The 23,618-nt window shown below is 47.5% G+C and overlaps 1 long non-coding RNA gene across 2 annotated transcripts in view; it reads right to left on the bottom strand.

The window, feature by feature from the left end:
• Positions 1-4,966: 4,966 nt before the first annotated feature.
• The window catches only part of LOC106729826, a 103,013-nt gene continuing 84,361 nt past the window's right edge, over positions 4,967-23,618 (bottom strand). For both annotated transcript variants that reach the window (XR_004321171.1, XR_004321170.1), the window contains exon 6: positions 4,967-5,116. This is a non-coding gene — a long non-coding RNA (uncharacterized LOC106729826). The remainder of the gene's footprint in view (positions 5,117-23,618) is intronic.

The following is a 23,618-nucleotide window of genomic DNA, read 5'->3' as shown; positions in this document are numbered from 1 at the left end:
AATGTTCCATATCAACTAAATATCCATTACACGACAGTATTAATACTAATATTTTAATCATCGAGTCCATTAAATTTAACATGCATCAGTCGAGGACTCGTTATGGGCTGAACATGATAAAAGTACGAGATACATTTAACAGACAGTCTCAGCCCTCAAATAGCCATAAACCTGGTTAGGAAAACGATTTATTTACACTCAAAAACTTCAATTAAGTTAAAATATATTTATACAGACAATGCAAGCTGCAGGCAAAAAAAAAAACAGGTATTCCCTGAGCACATCAAGCACACACCTAATTCACGGTCTCTGCACTTGCTGTTCCTTCTAGAATGCTCTTTTCCATGGATGGAGCCAAGGTTCATCGCTCAGCCACCGCGCTCAGGTCTCTGCTCAAGTGCCCTGCGTCAGTGGGGACATCTCCGGCCCCACCAAAGCACCAAGCTCCCACCCACTGCTCCCAGCTCCCCACCCTACAGTCATTTCTTCAGGGCACCTGTCAATACTGAGCTTGAGCGCCTCCCTCTACGTGGTCCCTTCTGCCTTCCCCTCCGCAGGGGCACGAGAGCTGTGAGAGCAGCGCTTGGTCCGTGCCCCTCCCTGCTCCACCCCTAACGTCTGGGAGACAGCCAGGCCCCAACAGGCACTCGATGCGCATCTGCAACTTGTGTTTGAGGCACGAGTCAGAGAATTCAGCTTGTGTCTCAGTACGATGTCGTGCGGATCCAGACGTTTTCCAGGAAAGGTTACAACTACCACACGAAATTATAAACTTCCTAAGGAACAAGCCCTTCCCCTCAACATCAGCATCACAAATCGTGCCCTCAAACTTTTCTTCAACTTACTGATCACGTATGTATTCCAAATAAACGCTGAATGTGCACATATACAAGCACAAACAGGTGCATTTATATACAACCAGCAGACAAAGTCAACCCCATTTAAACATATTCCAAACGCTGAACATTAATACCAAGGCTGGTGTTAACTTTAGATGTTCACACAATTTGAAACAAACTCCGTATGTATCCGAGCCATTTTTTCTAAATATAGATTCCTTTCCAGCAGAGATTATAAAAGAGACCAAAGCCACTGTCCAGTTATTTAATTTGTCTAAGTTTAGCGACCGCCATGTGATCATAAACTGTCTCCTGTGATATGAGGATTGTTTAATTTGTTGTCTGTCTGTTTGCTTGTTTGTCTGTTTTAGTCCAGTTTACTGTGTTCTCAGAGGGAAGTGAAATATCTCGCACGTGTAGTTCTCACCCAGTCCAAAAACTCCTCCAGTGTCACAGCCACACACCGTCCGGCTGAGGACCGTGCCCGGACGTGTGGACGCGTCAGAGAATTCCAAACAGAGTAGGAGGAGCGGGGCCTCTGGAACCAGACAGGGGCTGAGGACGGCTGCTGTCCCGCCTCGCCGTCGGCAAACAGCGCCCTGGGGGCAGGTCTGCCCGTCTCAGAACGTCTCTGACTCCGTCAGCTGCACTGCACACTGTGCCATCAGGGACCACGGGTGCGGTGTATGACGGGAACACACACGAGCCTTCTCTGCACACCTAGAGTTTAAACCACCTGGGAGCAGAGCCTGGACAGGTATGGTTTCTCCTGCATTTCCTAGATTAATTAAGCGCAAGGCACTGTCTGGATGTAAGTGTGGGCTGTCAGGTATTTCCGCTTCGAAGCCTGGCAGGCCACGGTGATGACCACCTTCTGCAGACTTCGAATCAAAAGCGACTCAGACTCACAGACACAGAAAACAAACTTGTGGTTATGAAAAGGGAAAGGAGGGGATAAACTGGGAGTTCAGGATTTGCAAATACTAAGTGCTGTATATAAAACAGACAAACAAAGCCCTGCTGAACAGCACAGGGAACTATATTCACTATCTTGTAAAAATCTATAACCGAAGAGAATGTAAAAAGAAAACGGATACAGGTGTGCGTGCGTGTGTGTGTGCGTGTGTGTGCGTGTATAACTGGATCGCCTTGCTGTACACCTGACACACTATGAAGCACCTGTACGTCAGTAAAAGGAGTCCGCCCCGGTATCAGTAAAGCCCCCAGCAGCCTGTGTGTTCTCTCAGATCTCTCAGTGGGAGCTTCGCCCGCCGCGGCCAGTTTCTCCTACGGCGGGCTCATCAGCCAAACATCCACAGATGAAGACGCTTCTCACGCTGATAAAATATGAAGGTAACCCTGCTACAGCATGAAGACTTTCACACCAAAACAAAGAAAGAAAAATGGTTTAGGAAGCACCGTCTTCGTGAGGGTGGAGGAGAGACAGTAAACTACAGGGGCTGCAGCAAAACGAGCCAACTGCACCGTGGTGATGGAGACAGTCCTTCGGCATCTCCGCTGCTGTCTGTCTGCTTCCCTGCAGGCCCACCTGCTCTGGCAAAAGCTGTCCCATCCGTGAGCATCACACCCACCTACTGGAAAACAGGCAGACCTCGGGGCCCACCCCCCCCGGCGCCCCAGCTAGGGGCCCTGAGAGAAAGGGGAGCGGCCGGGTCGTAAGGGCCACGCCTCGCTCCATCTCTGACAGCAACCACACCGACGCTGCGCAGGCACGACCGGGCCTCCTTGTTCTGAGCTCGTTTTATTCGTGTGTGTGCGGATGCAGGGATATAAATACACACCTCTGCACAGACTTAAGCCAGGAAAGGAGAGTTCATCCTGAAATGCTTCACAGGACACAAAACCCCACCCCGTGTTCATCCCAGCCCCTCCACACAAAGCAAGTTTTATTAACACAAGGCAAGTGCTCAATTGAAAGAGGGCTGTGGGCATTAAAGCAGACTGTTTTATGTCTCTGACATGAATACTCTGGGTGGATGAACTATTGAAGCCTGGGTTTAAGTGTGATTAATGCCTAGTACTTGGAAAGCATCCAAACTTATTAAATCTGATGGAGTAAAACAGCATAACTTTCTCATACGACTTCCAAGAGATACGATTAGACTGAACTGCAGTCGTGAATGAAGCTAGAAGTAAGCCACGGGGCAGGGGAGAGGGAACATCAACTCACACACACATACCAGCACGCGCGCACACACGTTGTTCTGTACTCTGCCACGTCACAGCAGTGACACTTAACAGCATCCTTCAAATGACCCCTTTCCACACAGAACTCAGCAGCCGTTCAGCCTGACGCCCAGCATGGCTACACCGTATGCTCACAGCCCCAGACGAGCACGCCTGACACTGAGTGTCCGCAGGTCTAACAGCGCAGGGACTCTGCGTGTTCTGCCTTTCTGATCTGTGACGCTTCTCAAAGGCCAGCAGTCCTGATAACACAGACATCACTGAATTCTTCGAGCAAAATGAAATCCCAAAGAAGCCAATGAACAGAAGAACCCTCCAGGCTGGACCAAGGGAGCTCCCAATACGCAGCAGAGGATTCACCGGGCAAGTCGCTCACGTGCCCCGAGGGTGCCAGGAAGGTCGGCACAGGTGGGGACAGCCCCTCACTTCAGGGTCTGAGCCCTCTGCACAAAGATGCAGACAAGGACGTCAGTCCACCGGGCCCAGCGCAAACTGTGCTATGACTTTAAACACCGCATATCCAGACACCCGGATACCTGGATTTAGGGTTATTATTTGAGAAGCAGAAACATACAAAAATATTTGTAATATCAAAGCCCATCCGAGTCAATTACAAATCTCCAGGCAGATCTGAGACATGGGAGGGACCAGGACGCACTCCCCCAGTCTCTGAACTGATAAAAGAATAACAAATAAAAAAATCTGCCAAACAACAAAGCTTCAATTTATTATACATGCTCATCAATTTAACCCCCCAAAAAACCCCTTAAAAGCCTGAGGGCGATCCAGCCCCTTTAATGCTCGGGCCTGAGCGCACCACAGATCAAGCCCGAGCCCAGCCTGCTTTGTCTGCGGAAGATGAAAGCATGGCGAGGACAGGTGAGGGCTTTTTGACTCATCACCTGCAATTAAGCAAAGGAACACGAAGAGGAGAAGACGGAGGCCGAACTCGCTTTAGAAAGACGCCTGGGACGGAGCAGGCGGACGCTTGCCGTGCTGTCTGCTGACACGCTCTCCCTGGATTTCCTGCCTGGGAAGTGCGGGGGGGGGGCCGTGCGCACACACACACGTGTGCACACCCACGCACACCCCCTCACACATGGCGTCTGCACCTTACTCGTAGCGCTTTACCTGTATTTTTTAATTGCTTGCCGTGTTTTAGAAACACTGTCCCAAACAACGCAGGTTTGCCTGACTCTCCACTGCATCTAAACACCAGGTCCTTTGACACTACAGTTAACGATATGGGGTTGCACACTTGAAAGCTGCTAAGAAAGTAAATCTTTTTTTAATTTATTTTTTTAAATCTTTTTATAATTTTTTGGGGGGAAGTTGTGAGAGGTAATTAAGTTTATTTTAATTTTTTTATGAAAATACTAGGGTTCAAACCCAGGACCTCATGCATGGGAAGTACACACTTTAACACTGAGCTACACTCTGCCCCACCCCGAGAGTAAATCTTCAGAGTTCTCATCACAAGAAAAGACAAACAGGGCTGTGAGAGGATGACGGTTGCTAGACTTACTATGGTGATCATGTCCTTGTGTGTGTGTGTGTGTGTGTGTGTGTCTCACATCCCAAAAGTCTGCTAAATAAACACAAAGGCTCCCCTTTCCACCAACATTCCAATCACTACATACTAAGGTCTTTTCCAAAGAAGAGCGTGTTTACCCAAAATCCCCAGATCTAACCAGTCCCCATGAACAGTATTTCCACTATGACACTCTTCATCCTGAAGGAGCACAGTGATTTTAATCCAGACCCTTCAGTACAGTGGGAAAGACTGAAAAGAAAACCTATGTGCACGTGCGTCTAACTGAATCGCTTTGCTGTGCACTGAAACTAACACTGTAAATTAACTGCACGGCAACAAAAGATTGTTTAGTTGTTTAAAAACCACTTCCATCCTACCTTAGAGCACTGCATTATCATTTTCAGCTTCTTCTAGAAAAGCTGCCCCGCTGGAAAGTGTCTGGTGTCCACCTTCGTGGATGAAGCGTGTTCTGCTGTAAGTTGTGGCCACGGCGTGGCCCACCGACCTCGCCTTTGCCGGAACTCGGAAGAGTCGACTGCAAAAAGGAAACCGACACTCAGTATCGCAGGCGCCCCACTGTGTGCCGCCGGTACGGCGCCCCAGTTAAACCCTCAAGGTAACTTTGATGGCAAACAGAAACCCCGATGTATCAAAAAGAACAAGCAGTTAATAAGGCCGACTCCTCTCTATGGCCTTAACCCCCAAAAGCATGGTTTTGTCTAAAGATGATCTGGGGAGAAGTTGGCAAGGATGTGTTCCCCCTCTGTGTCGGAAGAGCGGTTTGGAAGCTTCTAAAATTCCAGGTGCATTCTGATGGCTTACACATCTGGAGACGGATAATGAAAATGGATGTGAGCTTGCTTTCTGTCACTGGGAGGCCAGCCGAGAGAAGGGCTGTCTCTCTGCCTGTACAAAGTGCCTTCTCCAAGGTAGTAACTTATTTTTAATCTCACAATTAATGAAGCAAGCAGAGCATCATGGCTGTTGGCTGGATCTTGGCCTCACGCTGGTCCCTAAGGTCCATGTTGGAGTCAGAACTTTCTAAATGTCCTGTGAATCCCCCATGGAAACCACCAGCCACGCTTCCTATTTCTGTTACTTCTGGCCCCCGCTCTCCGCTCCCTGGTAGGCACTCAACTATAAAGTCCTTGAGGACCCGCGACCCTTCCCAAGTCAAATCAAACGTGTCCAGTTAAACAGACCTGGTCTCCTGGCTGGAGGAGCATCTGCAGTCCACACCCTGTGAATCCCCATCTTTCCGAGCGAAGTGATCAAATATCCAAAGGAGTGGCCTTTCCAAGAACCCTGTCATTTTGTCCAGGAAATGAATATGCAAACCACACACTCTTCTTTAGGACAAGTAAAACCAGCGTATCCAAGATAGCACAGCCCTTCTAGTCCGTTCCAGACCTTCCACCACAGGACGTCTTATCAACCACATGTTTCCATCCCAGCAAAGAGCGTCACGTGACGCCCACGTTCTCAGCCAGTGTTAAAATATGAAAAATACATGACTGAAGAAAAATCCAACCAAGTGGGTCATCCAGGTAAAAGTCTCAAGGAGTATGTCACGAAGGCGCCAGCTTGGCTTCCTGCAGGGAGGAAATGAATGTTTATGCCCACAAACGGGGCTTGCAGAACCTGCCAGCTCACACTAAGTGAGAGTGAAGGAGGGACCTGCTGGCTGTTTCCTCCCCACATACACAGGTCACCCGACTTGCCAGGACTGAGGCAGCCGCTCACGCGTGGGATTCAGCAAAACCCCCACCAGAGCCTGGGAACAAATACGGCTGCTCTGGGACGTGAAGGACGTACTTCAGATTTCCCATCAACAGAGCTGCCCAAGCAGAGGCGGGCTCGCGTCCAGACAAGAAGCTGGACCGGGTGCCCCATCCTCAAGGGCCTCACCGACCCTGAGATTTTAGGAAACTTATGAATCTCACAGGCTCTCCATGTGGTTGTCGCTTGGTCAGGATCTGGGGACGTGGGAAGGTCAGGGCCCAATTTATTTCTTCACATTTGGCTCACACAGCAACTTCCAAGGCGCTCGTTTTTTTCGCTATCACCCAAGGCAGTATCAACCTTCCATGTTTTAACAGAAGCCACGTCCTTTTTTCAAATGTCAACCACAGCTGCACGTGCCACCTCTCTTCCTTGTTCGCCTGCCTTGTACATTCCTAGAGCCATCATTTTTTGCTACAGGTATGTTTACAAATGTACCTTCCAACCCCAGAGAAAGCTGGCCCCAGCTGCGCTCACAAAGCATCAGTCCTTCAGCCGCTGGCCTGACCCTGGAAACGAGGAGACGGGAAGGGGTGGCCAAGAGCGTGAGCCTCATAACCGACGTCTTCACTTGACCTTCTCAGCCTCCACGGCCCACAGGCAGAAAAGGTGACTTGGCACAATCTGATGTTTGCTTTCAGCATGAACACTTCGTGGATCACACGGAGTCCACACAACAGACGCTGACAGCAAGCTGCCATGTGTCCACGCCACGTGGGCTCCGGAGGGAGTGACAGTCCAGCTGCACTGGGACCACCACCAGGCCGAGGGAGTCGGGAAGCGGGAGGCCCGCCAAGTAAGGGGCTGCCCCTGAGAATGGAGAACGGAAACCCTCTCTGTCTGGGGCGGTTACGAGACAGCTTCCCTGAGGAAGTGACATTTGATCTGGAAGCTGGAGAGAGTTGGAAGTGCTCTGCAGGCAAGGGACACAGCCTGCCAGACCAGGTGGGCAGCGCGAGCATCGAGGGGCAACAGCCCCCCACCCAGCATGGCACACACGGCAGGAAACACGGTGGAGGGGGAGCGGAGCACCTCGACGCCAGATGAGGATCGCAGACTTCCTCGCCCATTGCCCTTGTACCTGCTAGCACTGACTGTACCCCAGTCACTGACCTCCTCCTGGGAACCCAAACCCCTGCCTCACATTCGAACAGGTAAGACAGACAGTGGTGAAATTAGTGAAATACACCAGGCTCAGATGTTATAGAAAAAAAAGATAAATGCTATACAAATATGAAAATTAAAAATAAGTATTAAAAAATAAATGCTGTAGAAAAAATACAAATGCTATAGAAAAATATAAAAATATAAATTTTACAGAAATATGAAAATAAAAATAAGTATTAAAAAAAATGCTATAGGAAAAATATAAATGCCATAGAAAACTGTACAGGTGGGAAGCCGCAGAAAGCGCGCCAAGGACGTGGAGATGCACACCTGCCTAATGACAGAGCTCTCCTTCAGGCTGAGAGCCCTGCACCCAGCCTCCCCTACGGCACCACGTGGCGGCTGCCACAACTAAGAACCCAGTGCCACTCCTACTCGTAGACCCCCAGACTTCGTGCAGGGGTCCCTGGTGGCCCCTTCTGCTCCAGGACCCCACCCGGTACCCACATCTCCTCAGGCCTCCTGGGTCTCTGTCACCCTGGCGGTCCACACCTCGGTGTGGGTTGTCTGAACTGGTTCTCAGAGTCGGGCAGGGGTTATGCATTTCAGAGAAGACTGCCCCGGAGGTGACGTGGCCCTCTCATCACAGTGTATCAGGGGTCAGGGTGCTCGGGACAAGACTCACCAAGACAAGAAGACAGACTCTGAGCAAAGGCCTTAAGGAGGTGGGGGGAGGACACGCAGCTAACAGAGGGAAGAGTGAAGAGCCTGGGAAGGAGCAGGTGCAAAGGTCCTGGGGCAGGAAAGGGCTAAGCACAACAGGAGCAGCAGAGAGGCGAGGGTGACTGGACAGAGTACAGTGCGTGAAAGGAAAAGCAGTGGGTGAGGTTAGAAGGTGGGCCAGATCATGGAGAATCTTGTAAGAAATGGGAATTTTTTTTTGAAATTTTTTGTGCAAATGAATGACATGATCAGAACAGGCTCAATGTGCATAAGAGCCTGCCTGCCCCACCCATCCCGCATCTCTGGGAATCCCCTCCTAGTCTGGGGGAGGGGGTGGGAGGGCAATTAGTCCCAGGACCCCACCCTCCCTGGCACAGCTACTGAAAGGATCACCTGGTGCCAGGACTTTTCCCAAACCATGTCGAGCTGAGTTGTTCAGAATATCCTCAGAAATTTGGGCCAAGAGACACAGAGAGAGTGAGGCAGTGAGTAAAGGGCACTGGGGCTGTAAGAGCCTCCAGACCGGGTGGGGCTGGTTGCGCTTAGGCAGGGCAGCCGTCCACCGAATGAGAGGAAAGCAACCGAGACGTGACAGCAGCCGCAGTGGTTGCTGTTGGCAACTCACTTCCAGCTGTGGTGAGACCCAGCTGTTCTTCATTCCCTGTCTTTGGCTTCTCCAGCTCCTTAAATAAACACCCTTCCCATTTTAACTATAGCTCGCTTGAATGGGTTTCTGGTTTTTGCAGCTTGAGGAGAAGAAGATTGAGCCGGCAGGTGTGCTGGGGGCAGAGTGGAGGCAGGGCCCAGGGACACAGGTAGACCAGTTGTAAGACCTTGACACTTCCTGTGACAAGCAATCACCCTCCCTCTGATCAAAGATGCCCCCCAGGATGAAGAAGTGTGAAAATGAAGGCATTCCCGCTACTGTGCCAGGAGTGCTGCTCATCATCATTTCCAGGAAGTATTTGAGGTTTTACAAACGAATCCTGGCAATGTAACACCTTAACCCTACAGACACAGTTCTAAGGGTGGAGTTCCAGGTACCAGCGCACGTAGGAATGGGAGATAATTTTGAGCAGGTGACTCTGTGGCCTCCTACAGGTAAGCCTGGTTGTGCCAGCCCCACAGTATTATTATAACACCCTTCACGAGAGGCAGGAAGTCGCATAAGAAGAAGGCGTCTTGAACACTGCCAAAAGGGTTTACTTAAATCTCAAGCTTTGATCACGAATGTAACAGAAGTATCCGAGGCTGAGGCAGCCTTTTCTTTGCACATACATCAAAGAAGCTATTAGTACAAGAATCTAGAAGCTGGTTAAGATAAATATTCCCAACCAGACCGCCGGAACCGTGATAACGCAGGCACCTGGGCAGGTCGTTCCTGCTGAGCCCAGTCTCGGGGGGCGACGGAGAAACTGCTGCCCTCAGACCAGCACGGCTCACGAGGTCACGTAGCCGGTGGCAGAATCCCAGGGCTGGAAACCCCCAGTCACCTCCGCTCCCCACCGGCTCACACGCCCGCCCGCCCGCACATGAGTCCACGCATCACTGACGTCAGCCTCCTGACGGTTCACTGCTCCACCTGGTCAAGGTCATGCTGCTCCCTGGTCCAGATCAGCAGTTCCAACTGGGCCATTCACATCCCTGCTCTCCCGCTGTCCACACAGCTACTTCTGGGGGTTGGACAAAAACTAACACGAAGTCTCCCCTCTTCCTTCTCAGAAGGGAAAAGTGAGCCTTCTCGGGGAGGGGGAGGCCGACACGCACATCCACACCCACCGAGACGCTCCAGCTCCCTCGGCCAGGCAGCCAGCCGTGCGCCCGGGCGGCCCTCGGAGCAGCTCTTGTGTTGCCACAGTCCACCCAGCAGACACTGCGCGGCCTCAGACGTGACACCGGAAAGCCCGGGCACGACCCAAGACTGTGCCCCACGCAGGTTTCCCCCCGCCTGGGCTCTGACCGCCCACGGAGCGCTGCCCCCGGCCCACAGCGCCTCCAGATGCCCCGCCCACAGCCCCGCCGGAGCCCCGCCTCCACAGCGCACTCGCCGCCCCTCTTCCCTGCATGTTGGTGTTGCCTCGCCGCAGCCACCTTTCTAACGTCTAACAATTCAGCTGGGGTTTTGTCAGTCCTCCACTTGTCCCGGGAGCTAAACCCCACACACATCACTCCCAGCTGTCCTCTCCTGCTCCATCCTCGCCTCTGGCCCCACTGCCCCTTTACGGCACCGGGGCACTGAAAACAACCCAGGGTGGGGACAACCTGAGGGCTGTCTACCTGGGGAAAATCTACCTGCCTTCCTGCTGGGGGGCATCCCTGCCCCTCCTCCCCCCAGGTCAGGTGGGGGGACCCGCAGTGTCACAGTCAGAAGCGGTGGACTTGGCTCAGGTCAGTGGCAAAGCAGCTAGAAGAGCAGGGGACAGGGAGGGACATCGTGGAAGCAGACAAGCCAGAGGGCTGCTAAGAGAAGGTCATACAAGCCAACAGATAAACTACACATGCACGTGGGGGGCGCCAGGGAGGTCTGAAGAAGTCACAACCGTGGAACATTTGTGAACTGCTGTGCCTCTGAATGCCTCCCTCGGTGCACACACAAAGCCCAAGTGGCAGGGAGTGGAACCCTCCCTGTAGAACATCGAGCGTAACCTCCACCCTGCTCGGTGGCTGACGGCTAAGCTGTCAGGCACACGGAGGCCTCCAGGGAGCCAGGCCAGAACACCCAAGAAAACCAAAACCCTGAGCAGAGCTATTCCTGGCCATACATTGCTAGAGAGACAGGCAGGTTACTTGCCTTCACCCTCAGTGGAACCAAGCAGAATCGCAGTCACTTCAAGGTATTATCTAAAATGTCAGTTTTCAAATGCAAATTATAAGATATGCAAAAAATAGAAACGTGTAACCCATACTCAGGAGAGAAAAAGAACAATTATAGAAAGTGACTCCAAGTGGACCAAAAGTTGAATTTAGCAAAGACCTTTTAAGAAGCTATAAATATGTTCAAAGAACCAAAGGAAAATAGGTTCAAAAAACTGAAGGAAAATGTGCTGAGCATTAAGTGAACAGCAAAGGAACGGTGGGAAAATGGAAACTACAAAATAGAACCGAAAAGAAATGTTAGAGCTAAAAGTTATAATAATAAAAATTAAAAATTCACTAGATGAACTTAACAGCAGATATGAGGTGGCAAAAGAAAATACTCAGTCACCTTGAAGGAAGATCAACAGAAATTACTCAGTCCAAAGAACAGATAGAAAAATGATTGAAGAAGAATGAATAGCTCCACAGAGCCTGTGGAACAACATTACATGAACCAACATATGTGCAGTTAGAGTCCCAGAAGCAGAGAGAGAAAAGGAAGAAAATTTATTTGAAATATTTTTAAAAAAAAACTCCCCAAATTTGGTGAAAACATTAATCTAGAGATCCAAGAAGTTCACCAAACTCAAGAAGGACAAACAATAAGAAAAGCACACCTGGACAGTCAGTAGTCAAACTGCTGGAGGCCAAAGACAGAAGGAAGCTCTGGAACAAAAGAAAAATGATGCATCACACACAGGAACAGAGACACATGTACAGCTGATTCCTCACCACAGACAATGGAGGCCAGAAGATACTGGAATGACATTCAAAGTGCAAGAAAGGATAAAACTCTCAACTGAGAATTCTATACTCAGTTAAATCACCTTTCAGAAATGGTAGTGAAATAAAGATATTTCTAGATGTACAAAACTGAAAGAATTTGTTATCAAAACTGCACTACACGTAATGATAAAGGAAGTCCTCCAGGATGAAAGAAAATGACACCAGATAGTAACTCAGACTCACAGAGAAGAATGAAGCACACCAGAAACGGTAAATAGTGTATAAACAGACCCAAAAAAACCTTTCTTCTCTTTCATCTATTAATTTTAAGAGTGTTTAAAGCAAAAAAAAAAAAAAGTTATGTGTTTAACTACTATACGTAAAATAGATAAACAACCAGGACCTACTGTATAGCACAAGGAACTATATTCAACTTCTTGTAACAAGCTATAGTGGAAGAGAATCTGAAAATATGTGTGTGTGTGTGTGTATACACATACACACAAAATATTCTGGTAAATCCCCCCTATACATACAACATGAGTTGCTTTGCTGTACACCTGAAATTTACATTGTAAATCAACTACACTTCAATAAAAAATAAAATTTTTAAAAATTATGTTGATAGATTTTAACATACAGAAATATATATATAGTGTGTGTGTTTGTAGGTTTATATGTACATGTATATGTGTGTATATATACTTAATTCTACATGCTATGCCAGTGCAAAGTACCTATACTTTACTAGAAGAAATCCATGTTAATTTGAAGTAGACTGTAATGAATTTAAAATAACTATGTAACCTCTAAAGCAACCACAAATAATACAAAAGAAAAGCAGGCAAAGAAATATAGGTAAGAAATGAGTAAAAATATTAAAATGCTCTATTTAAATATTTAACACAAAAGAAGGAAGAACAGGAGAACAAAATGGCAGTCATGAATCCAACCATGTCAATAATTACATTAAATATAAATTTGCTGATAACTCCAATAAAAAGGCAGGGATGATCAGACTGGATCTAAAAGTGAAAATTATATGCTCACCACATGAGACACACTTTAAACTCAAAGATACAAAGATGGTGAAAGTGAAAAAATATGCAAACTTTACACATGGGCTGTGTTAATATCAAATAGTTTTAAAGCTAAAGACTATTACTCAAGACAAGAAGGTACATTTCATAATGATGAGATGCTACAGAGAGACATATAATGATTTAGGCTTATATGCACCAAACCACAGAGCTCCAAAACACACAAAGCAAAAGTTGACAGAACTGAGAGATAAGTTGCAGCTAGAGATTTTACTGGTTTTCTCTCCATAATTCATAGATTAAGTAGACAGAAAACCAGTAAGGGTACAGATTTAAACAACACTATCAAACAATCAACATCTGTAAAGCATTCCCACCCAACAACAGCAAAACACGCCTTTGTTTCAAACACACATAGAACATTCACCAGGAAAGACCATATGCTGGTTCATAAAGCAAGACTCAATGATTAAAAGACTGAAATCATAAAGAGTGTGTTCTCGAACCACAATGTAATTAGATCTTAAATTGATAACAGAAAAAACACTCTGGTAAATACCCAAACATGTAAAAAGTATACAAGATACTTATAAATAATCAATAAGTCAAAAGATAAGTCATAAGGAAAAATATAGCTTAAACAAAATGAAAATGAAAATACACCATACCAAACTTTGGGAAGTGCAGCTAAAGCAGTGCTTAGAGGGAAATTCATCACTAAAAGTTTGTATTACAAAAGAATAAAGTCTATAATTAGTAACATAAAATTGCACTTTAAGAATCTAGAAAAATAAGAACAAATTAAACCCAGAGTAAGAAGTAAAGAGTTATTAGGATTGTGCAGAAATAAGTGTAATGAAAATAGTCAAGTGGTAGATAAAAATCAATGAAATGAAACTGGGTCTTTGAAAATAGCAATAAAATTTATAAACCTTTAGCAAAAGTGATGAAATAATACACACACATCACTGCTGGGTGTAGAAAATGGAAAAAAGTTTGGCAATTTCTTATTAAAATAAGAATAAACTTAACCAGACTCATTAATATTGCTTCTAGGAATCTACCCAAGAAAAATGAAGAAATAGGTGCACATGAAAACTTTCATGTGGATGCACATAATAGAAGTATTCATAATATCCAAAAATTGATGGACCCAAATGTCCATCAACTGGTGAATAGCTAGACAAAACGTAGTACTTCCATGCAATGAAACATTATCCAGCAAGAAAAGGGAATAAATTACTAATGCATGCAGCAAATGGATGAATTTCAAAAACATTATGCTCCTGAAAGAAGCCAGATACCAAAGACCACACATTGTCTGATTCTGTTTACATGAAATTCTAGGTAAGGTGAAACTATACACAGATCAGTAGTTGCCAGACGCTGAAGTTGGGGAAGGAACTACAAAAGGGAATGAAGAAGATGGGGGGCAGGGGTCAAAGTACTTTAAAATTTTATTATGGAGGTAGTTGCATGACCTCACTTAATGAAATTCAGTGAACAGTATATTTAAATGTACAAGTTGTAGTTTATGTAAATTATACATCAATAAAACTATAGTGTGTGTGTGAGTGTGTGTGGGTGTATGTGTGTAAAACCCCACATTGCTTACTTATAAAGTACATTTATGCTGCTAGCCAGCACCCTCCACAATCTGACCCTTTTCAGCCTGCTTATTCATTCCTGTCTTTCACACATCTACTTTTTGGGTAATCATAATACATCTTTATTGTTTTCAACCCTCAGTTATTTGCCCCTTCTGATCCAGTTTTGTTAAATTCTATTTTGCAGCACTATTTACAATAGCCAAGACATGGAAGCAAACTAAATGTCCAACAGCAGATGACCGGATAAAGAAGTTGTGGTATGTATAGATATATGTATATGTATACACACACACACACACACACACACACACACACACACACTCTCTCGCGCGCTCTCTCTCTCTCTCAATGGAATATTACTCAGCCATAAAAAAGAGTGAAATAGTGCCATTTGTAGCAACATGAAAGGACCTAGAGATTATCATACTAAGTGCAGTAAGTCAGACAAAGACAAATATCACACAATATCATTTACATGTGGAATCTAAAAAAATGACACAAATGAACTTATTTACAAAACAGACTCACAGACATAGAAAACAAACTTATGGCAACTAAAGGGGAAAGGTGGAGGATGGAGGTGATAAATTAGGGGATTAACAGATACACTACTTTATATAAAACAGATAAACAACAAGGTCCTACTGTACAGCACAGGGACTTTTATTCAGTATCTTATAATAATCTATAATGAAAAAGAATCTGATAAAAAAATATACAGATGTATGTATAACCGAACCACTATACTGTGCACTAGAAACTAACACAACACTATAAATCAACTACACTTCAAAATCAATCAATCAATCAAATCCTATTTCGCCATCTCTAGATGTTCGAATCCTAGTAATCTACCAATCCCCGACCCATTCTTCCCCAAACCTGGCACATTTCTCATCCTCTTCACCCTCCTTCCCACCTGGACCCTCTGAACTTCCCAAGCTGGAAGCAGTATTTCCCCCCTCTGAACACCAACAGCCTCTCCTTGCCCCATCATTCCTCCCCGCATGCCCTCTATTATGGTTATTTGTGCAAATCTCTGAGTTTCCTGCACAGAGGAGTTGCTACGTTAATCACTGTCACATTCCAAATACCAGAACAGTCTGCACTTGAGAAGCAGCTGTTGCACAAATTCTCATTTTGTCGTCTGCGTTCCCTCCTAGTGCTCCCGCAAGCTGGTCCTGACGGACCTCCTCCCTGCCAGAGTCCAAGGTTTCAGGACCCTTCTCCTTGACCAGCAGGGCCTGGAGGCCACGCTCACTCCTGAGACACCTCCAGCCACTGGCCCCTCCAAAGTTCCCCACCTGTTTCCGGCCCTCTCCCTCCTCCCCGCCCAGAGCCCTGGACCTTCCCAACGTTCTGTCTCGGCGTGGCTTCCTATAAATTTTTGATCAAAGAACTTATCACACAGTTTCACAACAGCTCCCTGAGGGTGGCTTGCAAATCTCTGTCTCAAGTCCTTAAACAGTCATCCAGCCTCCAGCCTCACACCTCCATCCACTTCTTGACTCGCCCAATAAAACCATGCTCAGAACAACTGGAACTCCACACAGCATCCTCCCTCCCAAGCCACCGTTAACTGGAGCATCTCTACTGCGTGGACCAGCGGGTCCCCCACATTCCAAAGCTTGTACTTGTTGCATATTTATCTCACCCTGATTCTGTGGCTGCAAAGATACGGAGGTCAATCTGAGTCACTGTTTTCAGATCTCAACATGGTGAAGATAGTTCTTTACACATCGAAAGCAAACCACAAGCATTTCTGAATTAAAATGCCCCACCTTTGTCTCTGTAGCCAGCGACTCCATGACGTGTCCCTTTCAACTGTCTCTTCTGTTTGTTCCTTCCTGTCCTTCCCATCCCTGCCGCCGTCCCTCCGGTGTGTTTCATGCTTAAATTACAGCCGCTGGTTACTGTGCACATTCTAGTTTCCTTGTTAGAGACCTGCCTGTCATCCAAACCGTTAATGCTAGACTCATATTTATACCACTCTTCTCAGCCCGAAGAGCCCTTCTCTTATAATGCAGGATGTGTCCCCACTTGGGGCTTTTTTCCAGGGTCCTCCGCATCCCACCCTTGCTGTCCTCCTTCCTGTAACAGTCATCTGCCTGCTCACTTAGCCTCATTCCCATCCTACAAGGTCCAGATCAATACCTCCCTCCATTAGGGAGCTTTTCCATCCTCTCAAAGTCCAGGGCATTTACTGTCTCCACCAGTCTCATCCACTTCAATTTTTCAGATGCGAGAATTTTCTACTTCTAAGATTATACACTCCTTGAAGTGGAGAGCAGTGCTTAACTGGGTAGCCCTCATAACTCCCAGCACAGTGTTCAAGACAGGACAGTAGGACCTAGGGCACCAAATTAAAAGATGACTGTGGTCCCCGACGCCCAGCAGAGCGCACACGGGCTGGGCTGAGGAGGTGGGCATGCAGTTCCCAGATCTCCCCGGTGGGCTTCTTTCATGGAAATTTCATTAAGCTGGGACCCTAGATGTTTTCCCAGAATTACCAACAATTTTGTTTCCATTACATTTGTTTTTCCCAAGAAATAGATCCAGGGTATTATGTTTGTTTACATAATAATTTAGAGGTAAAAACATTAGTGCAAATGCTTGAGATATAAGGTTTAGAAAACTGAAAAGTATGTTTGAGTCTTCAAATCGCCCGCCATAAGGCGCCTCCTAGTCCTTAAAGGGCGCGCCCCACAAAAGCCACCGCCACCAAGAGAAGGCTCCCACGGGAGAGCGGTCACAAAGCGCGGCGGTGGGGCTCCAGCGGGGTCTGGCTGAGGTCCCAGACCCTGGGGGTCCATGAAGCCTGGCTCCTGCACCTCCGAACTGTGTAAGCTCAGGAAGCTCCTCTGTCTGTGCCTCAGTTTCCCTCTAAGAAGTGGGAGTGCTAATAATACTTCATGTTATAAGGCACAGAAAAGTCCTAGAGCAGTGCCCGGCACAGGTGAGCACCCCGCGCGCGCCCCACTGACCTCGCGGTTGTCACAACTCAGCCTCCTCCCACCACGCAGGCCCGGCCCCACCGGCCCCGCGCTGCCCTCCCGGCGTTCCTGCCCTGGCATTGTCGCGGGCAGGCACCTGAGCCAGACGGGGCACACACAACTCGTTCTGTAAAGATTCTGGCGCCCAGACCAGAACAGCTGGACGAGCAGGACCCCAGAGAGACGGCGGCCGTAACGAGCCTTTCTCCTTAGCATCGGTGACCACGCGTAACGCTCAGTCATTTCGGGTCAGAACTACCAAACTGGGAAACCTTATTTTCGTCTGTCTAACTTCTTTATCATCAGCACTCCTTGTTTATAACTCTGTCCGACGCTGCCGTAGGGCAGCCACCAACGCCGTCGCTGACGTGACTGGGCAGCCTAAGCACACAGCGTTTTGTTTTAATCCTGCTCACTGACTCGCCTTTTCTTACAGCTCTACAGAAAGGGCTTTAAAGCCAAGACATGTAACTGTCCTCTCCATCCAAACACGGTAAGAATCTTCGTGAGAGGAAGGTGGCCGTCTAAGTGAGAGGGGAGTGATCCGGGTCCACTCCATCAGTCAAGACAGTCCTCTCCTGAGAGCGTCAAGGTGTCAGGCACTCCGGTAGTCTGATCTTTCCTCAAGGACAACACGCTGTAAACATGTTTACAGTGACCCGTCACCATCTGTCTCCGTCTAGCACCCTGCCCCCACCCCCTTGCCTGCTCTGGAACCTGGAGGAGGGTTTAGACAGGAGGGCTGGACCCCCACCCCTCCCCACCCCAGTCCTGGTACAGACTGACAGCTCCCTGTGAGGGACCTGGCCACGAGGAAGACGGGGCCGTGTCTGGCCGGTCTTGCGTTTCCGCTGAGGGGGGCCCTGCATGGGATTGCTCTGTGACTCCTCTCCTCAGACCCCTGGGACCACTGCACCTCCGTCCCTTAAGTCAAACTTGGGAACCCCACCACCACATCTCTCCAATAATTCCTCCCTTTTTTCTGATTTTAAATGGTCATAACTTCTACTGCTGTCAACTAAGAACCTTGGCTAAACCAGTGGTTTAAGGCTGAGGATTTATTATCGTGAAGGAGCCGACATTTGCTCACTCTCACACTGAGGCCATGCTGGCCCCCCTACCGAGGGCCCCATGCACCCTCTAGACTGGGGAAGACAGCACGGGCTGGGAGACTGTGGAGGGTGGGCTGGGACAGAGGGCCCACAAGATGGTGTCCCTTTTGTGCCCTAGAGACAAGGAGAAACAAGGCAGGCATTTTCTGGGGCTCTCCACAACCCCACAGCCCCTCCCCTCCCCAACTGCCACTGCCCTTAGTGGAGGACACACACTCTGCGTGTCCCAGGCCCAGGGTGAGTCTGCGTCAGTCCATGCCCCACAGGTACCACCCTTGAGAGCAGATCACACACAGAGGAGAATCCAGAGTCAGGACAACAGGTCAATTACCACTGAGTTATCCACCCCAGGAGCCCCAGGGCGGGGAGCAGAAGAGCAGACAAAGTCCTGACGGGCCACGAGGACAGAGCCGCAGGACGGTGGCCACTGGAGGGCCAGCTGCAGCGGCCGAGTGGAGAACCACTGGGGACGAAGGCCCAGAAGAGGAGGTGGGCGGGGTGGCAGCAGCACACAAGCACTGAGCAGGGCGCACTCGCTCGTGCTCCTCAAGAGGCGGCCTGGTCATAAACAAGCGTCTTCCTGGGCACCTCCTTTCTCCCCGCTCCACAGACACATGGGGGCCTTTAAAAGGGACCAACTCCCAGCCTCAGCTGGTAAACCACCCTCAAATCCCCTCCTCCAGCCCTTCTTTCTCAGAGTCTGTCCCCAGAACAGATACAATTGTCTCAAACCTTCCTTTGGAAATCTTTCAGACCACCATCACCTATTGCTGGAGGAAATGTGAAATGGTTCAACTGCTGTGGGAAGAAATTTAGCAATTTCCCAAAAAGCTAAATATAGAAACACCATATGACTCAGTGATTCTGCTCCTAGCTATATACCCAAAAGAACTGAAAACAGGGCCTCAGAACAAAATCTTTGCACATCAATGTTCACAGCAGCACTACTCACAATAGCCAAAAGGTGGAAATGACCCAAAAGTCCACCAGCTGATGAATGTACAAACAAAATATGGTACGTCTGCCCAATGAAATATTACTCAGCCATTAAAAAAGAAGAAAATTCTGCCATTTTTAACAACATGGATGGACCTGGAGGGTATTATGTTTAGCAAAATAAGACAGAGAAAGACAAATATTGTATGTTATAGCTTATATGTGGAATTTTAAAAAATAAAACAAACAAATGAATATAACAAAAGAGAGACTCACGGATACAGAGAACCAGTGGTTACCAGTGGGGAGAGGGAAGGGGGAGGGGCAAGATGGGTGAGGGGGTCAAGAGGAACAAACTACTAAGTCTAAAACAAATAAGCTGCAAAGATCTACGGTACAGCACTGGCATATGCAGCCACTACTGTGTGCCTTTAAATGGAACAGAATCTATAAAAGCTCTGAGTCACTATGTTGTACACCTGCAACTAGTTTAATATTTTAAGTCAACTATACCTTAATTAATTAATTAAAGGCAAAGAAAGAAAGAAAGGACAATAGAAAGAAAAAAAGGGAGGGAGGAAGGAAGGAAGAGAGAGAGAGAAGAAGAGAAGACAGGAAAGAAAGAAAGAAAGAAAGAAAGAAAGAAAGAAAGAAAGAAAGAAAGAAAGAAAGGAAGGAAGGAAGGAAGGAAGGAAGGAAGGAAGGAAGGAAGGAAGGAGAGAAAGAAAATATAACCCAAGGAAGTAGTATTTCCATTTTACAAAAGAGGAAAGAAAGACTGAGAACATGGCTACACTCAGGTCTAGACCCAGAGGCCCCTCAAACTTACTAGCTACAGCGTCTCAAGCCCAAGGACGGCTAGGGTGAGAGAAGGGAGGCTTTCCCACACAAAGTGTGCATGCGAGCGTGTGTGTGTGCGTGTGCGTGAGTGTGTGTGTGCGTTGGCGGGGGGGTCAGTTCTATCTGGATGCAGGCAGCGTTACAGGTCAGACACCTGCAGGCTGAGGGCGCCTTGGGGCCCGGCCTCGCGGGACGGGGCTGTCAGGCACCCCACTGCTGATGATGCGGGAACACGTTTCAGTGTCTCCAACCTACATGAATAACGTCCACTGATAAATATCTCAGAAACAAAGAAAAGTCAGGGTATTTCTACAGGTTTATTACGCTTCTACCTTAAATGCAAGACTTGCCTCCTTTTCCCTCCTCCTCCTTCTCATTTGTGCTTTGAATTACTTGAAATTTGTTCCATTATGGTAACACTTTTTTTCGTCTTACGCTTTCACAGGCCTATTAGTTTTTCAGTATCGAACAGAAGTATTTTTAGCTTCCTAATGCTATTGATTTAGTTACTTTTAATTTGATGATCTGCACTTGACATGTTTTTGACCTTATGTTCAAAATCAAAGTCCTCATTACGTTCACTTTTTTAAAAAATCATAGCAGAGTTTTCTTTGATTATTGGCCAAATGGTGCCATAAAAGAAGAGCCAGACGTCAGACAAGAGGTGCTAAGTATCAAACGGGTTATACTGGAAGAAAACACAAAGACTAGATAGCTAACGTATACAGTCCGATCTTCAGGCGAACTCATTTTCCATCCTAGTTAAAAACAAAAATGTCAGTCTAATAGCAGAAACACATCAGCACTGTTTATCATCTGCCAAGTGATAGGGTTGTAAATAAAAATAATTCTGTGCCCCTGTAAAGCATCTTGACACCAGTAAATCATTACGTTAGGAAGTAGAATTTCATGCCCTGCGCTGCGGGCTGTCCCATCCGTTCAACACAGCTTATCAGGGGCTAGAGACAAACTCAAATAAATCCTCCCGGATCCTTCGGTAACTCCTCTTTGCCTTGGACCCAGAGGTGTTAAATTTGTGCCTCTTCCACCCAGCACTCAACAACATGCCTTAACCCTTGGACAGCACTGACTTTCAAAGAAATCAATAACCATAAACACTTCTTTTAGTACTTTCTTTAACCTCTAGAAATAAAGATGGAAAGAAGTCCGCTAACAAATCCATGACTTTCAGAAAAACTTTCAAGTAAAAGTTATTTCCGGGAGGAATAAATGCTACAAAGGGCAAGAAACTCTAAATTGAGAGAAATTAATAAATATGCAAAGTATGTATTATAATAAACACCACCACAGCAAACCACTCAAGAATTTATCAAACCCTGATAGGGTCTGAGTAACTATGATTACTTAGTACAATTATATTTGTAGAAAGTTAGAATTTCAGAAAAAAAATTACTCCTTGCGTATTTGGTTTTTCTTTTCTAAGTGAAATAGGTGGTCAACTGCGTTGATAAAACTGAGTGAATGCACAGCACACAGTGCTTGGAACAGCATGAGGCACAGAGGGAGAGCTCAGTGAGTGCTGGAGGTTTGTATAAAGTTTCAGGGGGCGGGTGCAGCTCAGTGGGAGAGCGCATGTTTACATGCACAGGGTCCTGGGTCAAGCCCCAGCACCTCCTTTAACAAATAAATAAATAAACCTAATTACCTTCCCCTCTCAAGGAAAAAATGATTTTTAAATAAAATTGCAAATGCCTCCAAACACATTATCTCATTTGACTTTTAGATGACACCCTGGAGGCTGGTAAAATGCCTTGATGCATCCTTTTAACAAACGTTTCTCACCAGCTCTCCAGTGGGAGGCGCTATGCCAGCCTTCAAGGGGCTCACACCCCAGGGGAAAAGATGGGCGTGTAAACAAAAGATTACCAAATGACACAGAAAATGCAAAGAAGAGCTTTCCCCCAGTGACAGGGTGACTCATAAGGGTCTTCCGAGGACGAGGCCACCTCTAAGTACGGGACAAAGCAGCTGCAGACGCATCAAGCAGTCAGGCAAACACAGAGTTCACACTCCGCTCAGCCCTGCGCTGGGGTGAGCCGTGATGCTGACGCACCGGGCCCCCCTCGGGGATGCGCCGGACAGTGGAGAAGGCAAGCCAGGGAGGGAGGCCCGCAGCCCCAGGGGCAGCCGTGACTGTTCGTACCCGTGTCGACGTGGCTCTGACAGAGAGTCAGGCAGACGTGGAGATCTGGAAATGATGCACCCTCCACAGTCCAGAGCAAACAGCCTCGCCAGACCCAGACAGACCTCGCCCGGATCCGTCCCCCCACCAGGATGGAGAATGTCAAGTCATAACCTGACTGTCCTCCCCTAAGTCCAAACTCCAGGGCCAAGGCGAGAGAAGCTGGATTGAAGCATGTGTGTTTATTTCTTCTACTGCCAGGAAGTCCTCCCCACCTTCTACATTTCCTGGTTTCAGCGGACGTAACTGTGCAGTCAGGGTTTGACTGTACGTCTCATTTCTTTTCATTAGTCAGTTCATTTGTGTTTGTCCGGCTCCGGCTTCATCATAAACAGTAAGAAGAATCTTATAAATTCCTCAGACAGTGTGTAGCCCACACTCAGCATACACTCAGGACGTCGTGAACCTGAGCAAATTAGGAGAAGGAGCAGAGAAAGACGAGAAAGATGCAACACGAGGGAAGAGAAGACAGGACACGCGTGCTTCCTCCTCAGAAACGGAGAAACCAAGGGCCGGGAAGAAAACACGCCAGCCGAGGACACGCCAAGGAGCACGACGTCAGGCGTCGTGAGACGTCACTGTCGGGGCACCGCCCGAGTGTGTGACTGTGGGTCCTACCGTACGCTTCCGAGCAGCATCAGCGGCAAAATCCCCAGAAGGAGAAGGAGCCAGTGACCTATTTTCTGTAATGAAGAAAGGTGGGAAGTCAGGGAGACGCGGCGCGCAGCCGTGCATCCAGGAGCGAGAACGCGCAGCGAGACGGGACGGGTTACATGCCACTTCTGTGATGCACAAGTTTCACCCGCTTGTCCACCGACGGACACTTAGGCCGTTTCCATGCCTTGGCTGTTGTAAGTAACACTACCGTGAACACGGCGGTGAACATATCTTTTTGAGTTAGTATTACTGTTTTCTTCAGATAAATGCCCACAAGTGAAATCACTGGAAATACGGTAGCTCTATGTTTAGTTTTTTAAGGAACCTCCAAACTACACCTGCACCAGTTTACGTTCCTACCAACAGTGTACAAATGTCCTGTTCCTCCACATCCTCACCAACACTGATTTGTTATCTTTCTGATAACATCCACTCTGACAGGTGTGAGATGC

This window comes from Camelus ferus, chromosome 7 (assembly GCF_009834535.1).
Source record: "Camelus ferus isolate YT-003-E chromosome 7, BCGSAC_Cfer_1.0, whole genome shotgun sequence".
In the NCBI taxonomy this organism is placed as follows: domain Eukaryota; kingdom Metazoa; phylum Chordata; class Mammalia; order Artiodactyla; family Camelidae; genus Camelus; species Camelus ferus.
The sequence above is the reverse complement of the archived record's forward strand: the minus strand, read 5'-3'. Positions and strand labels throughout refer to the sequence as shown.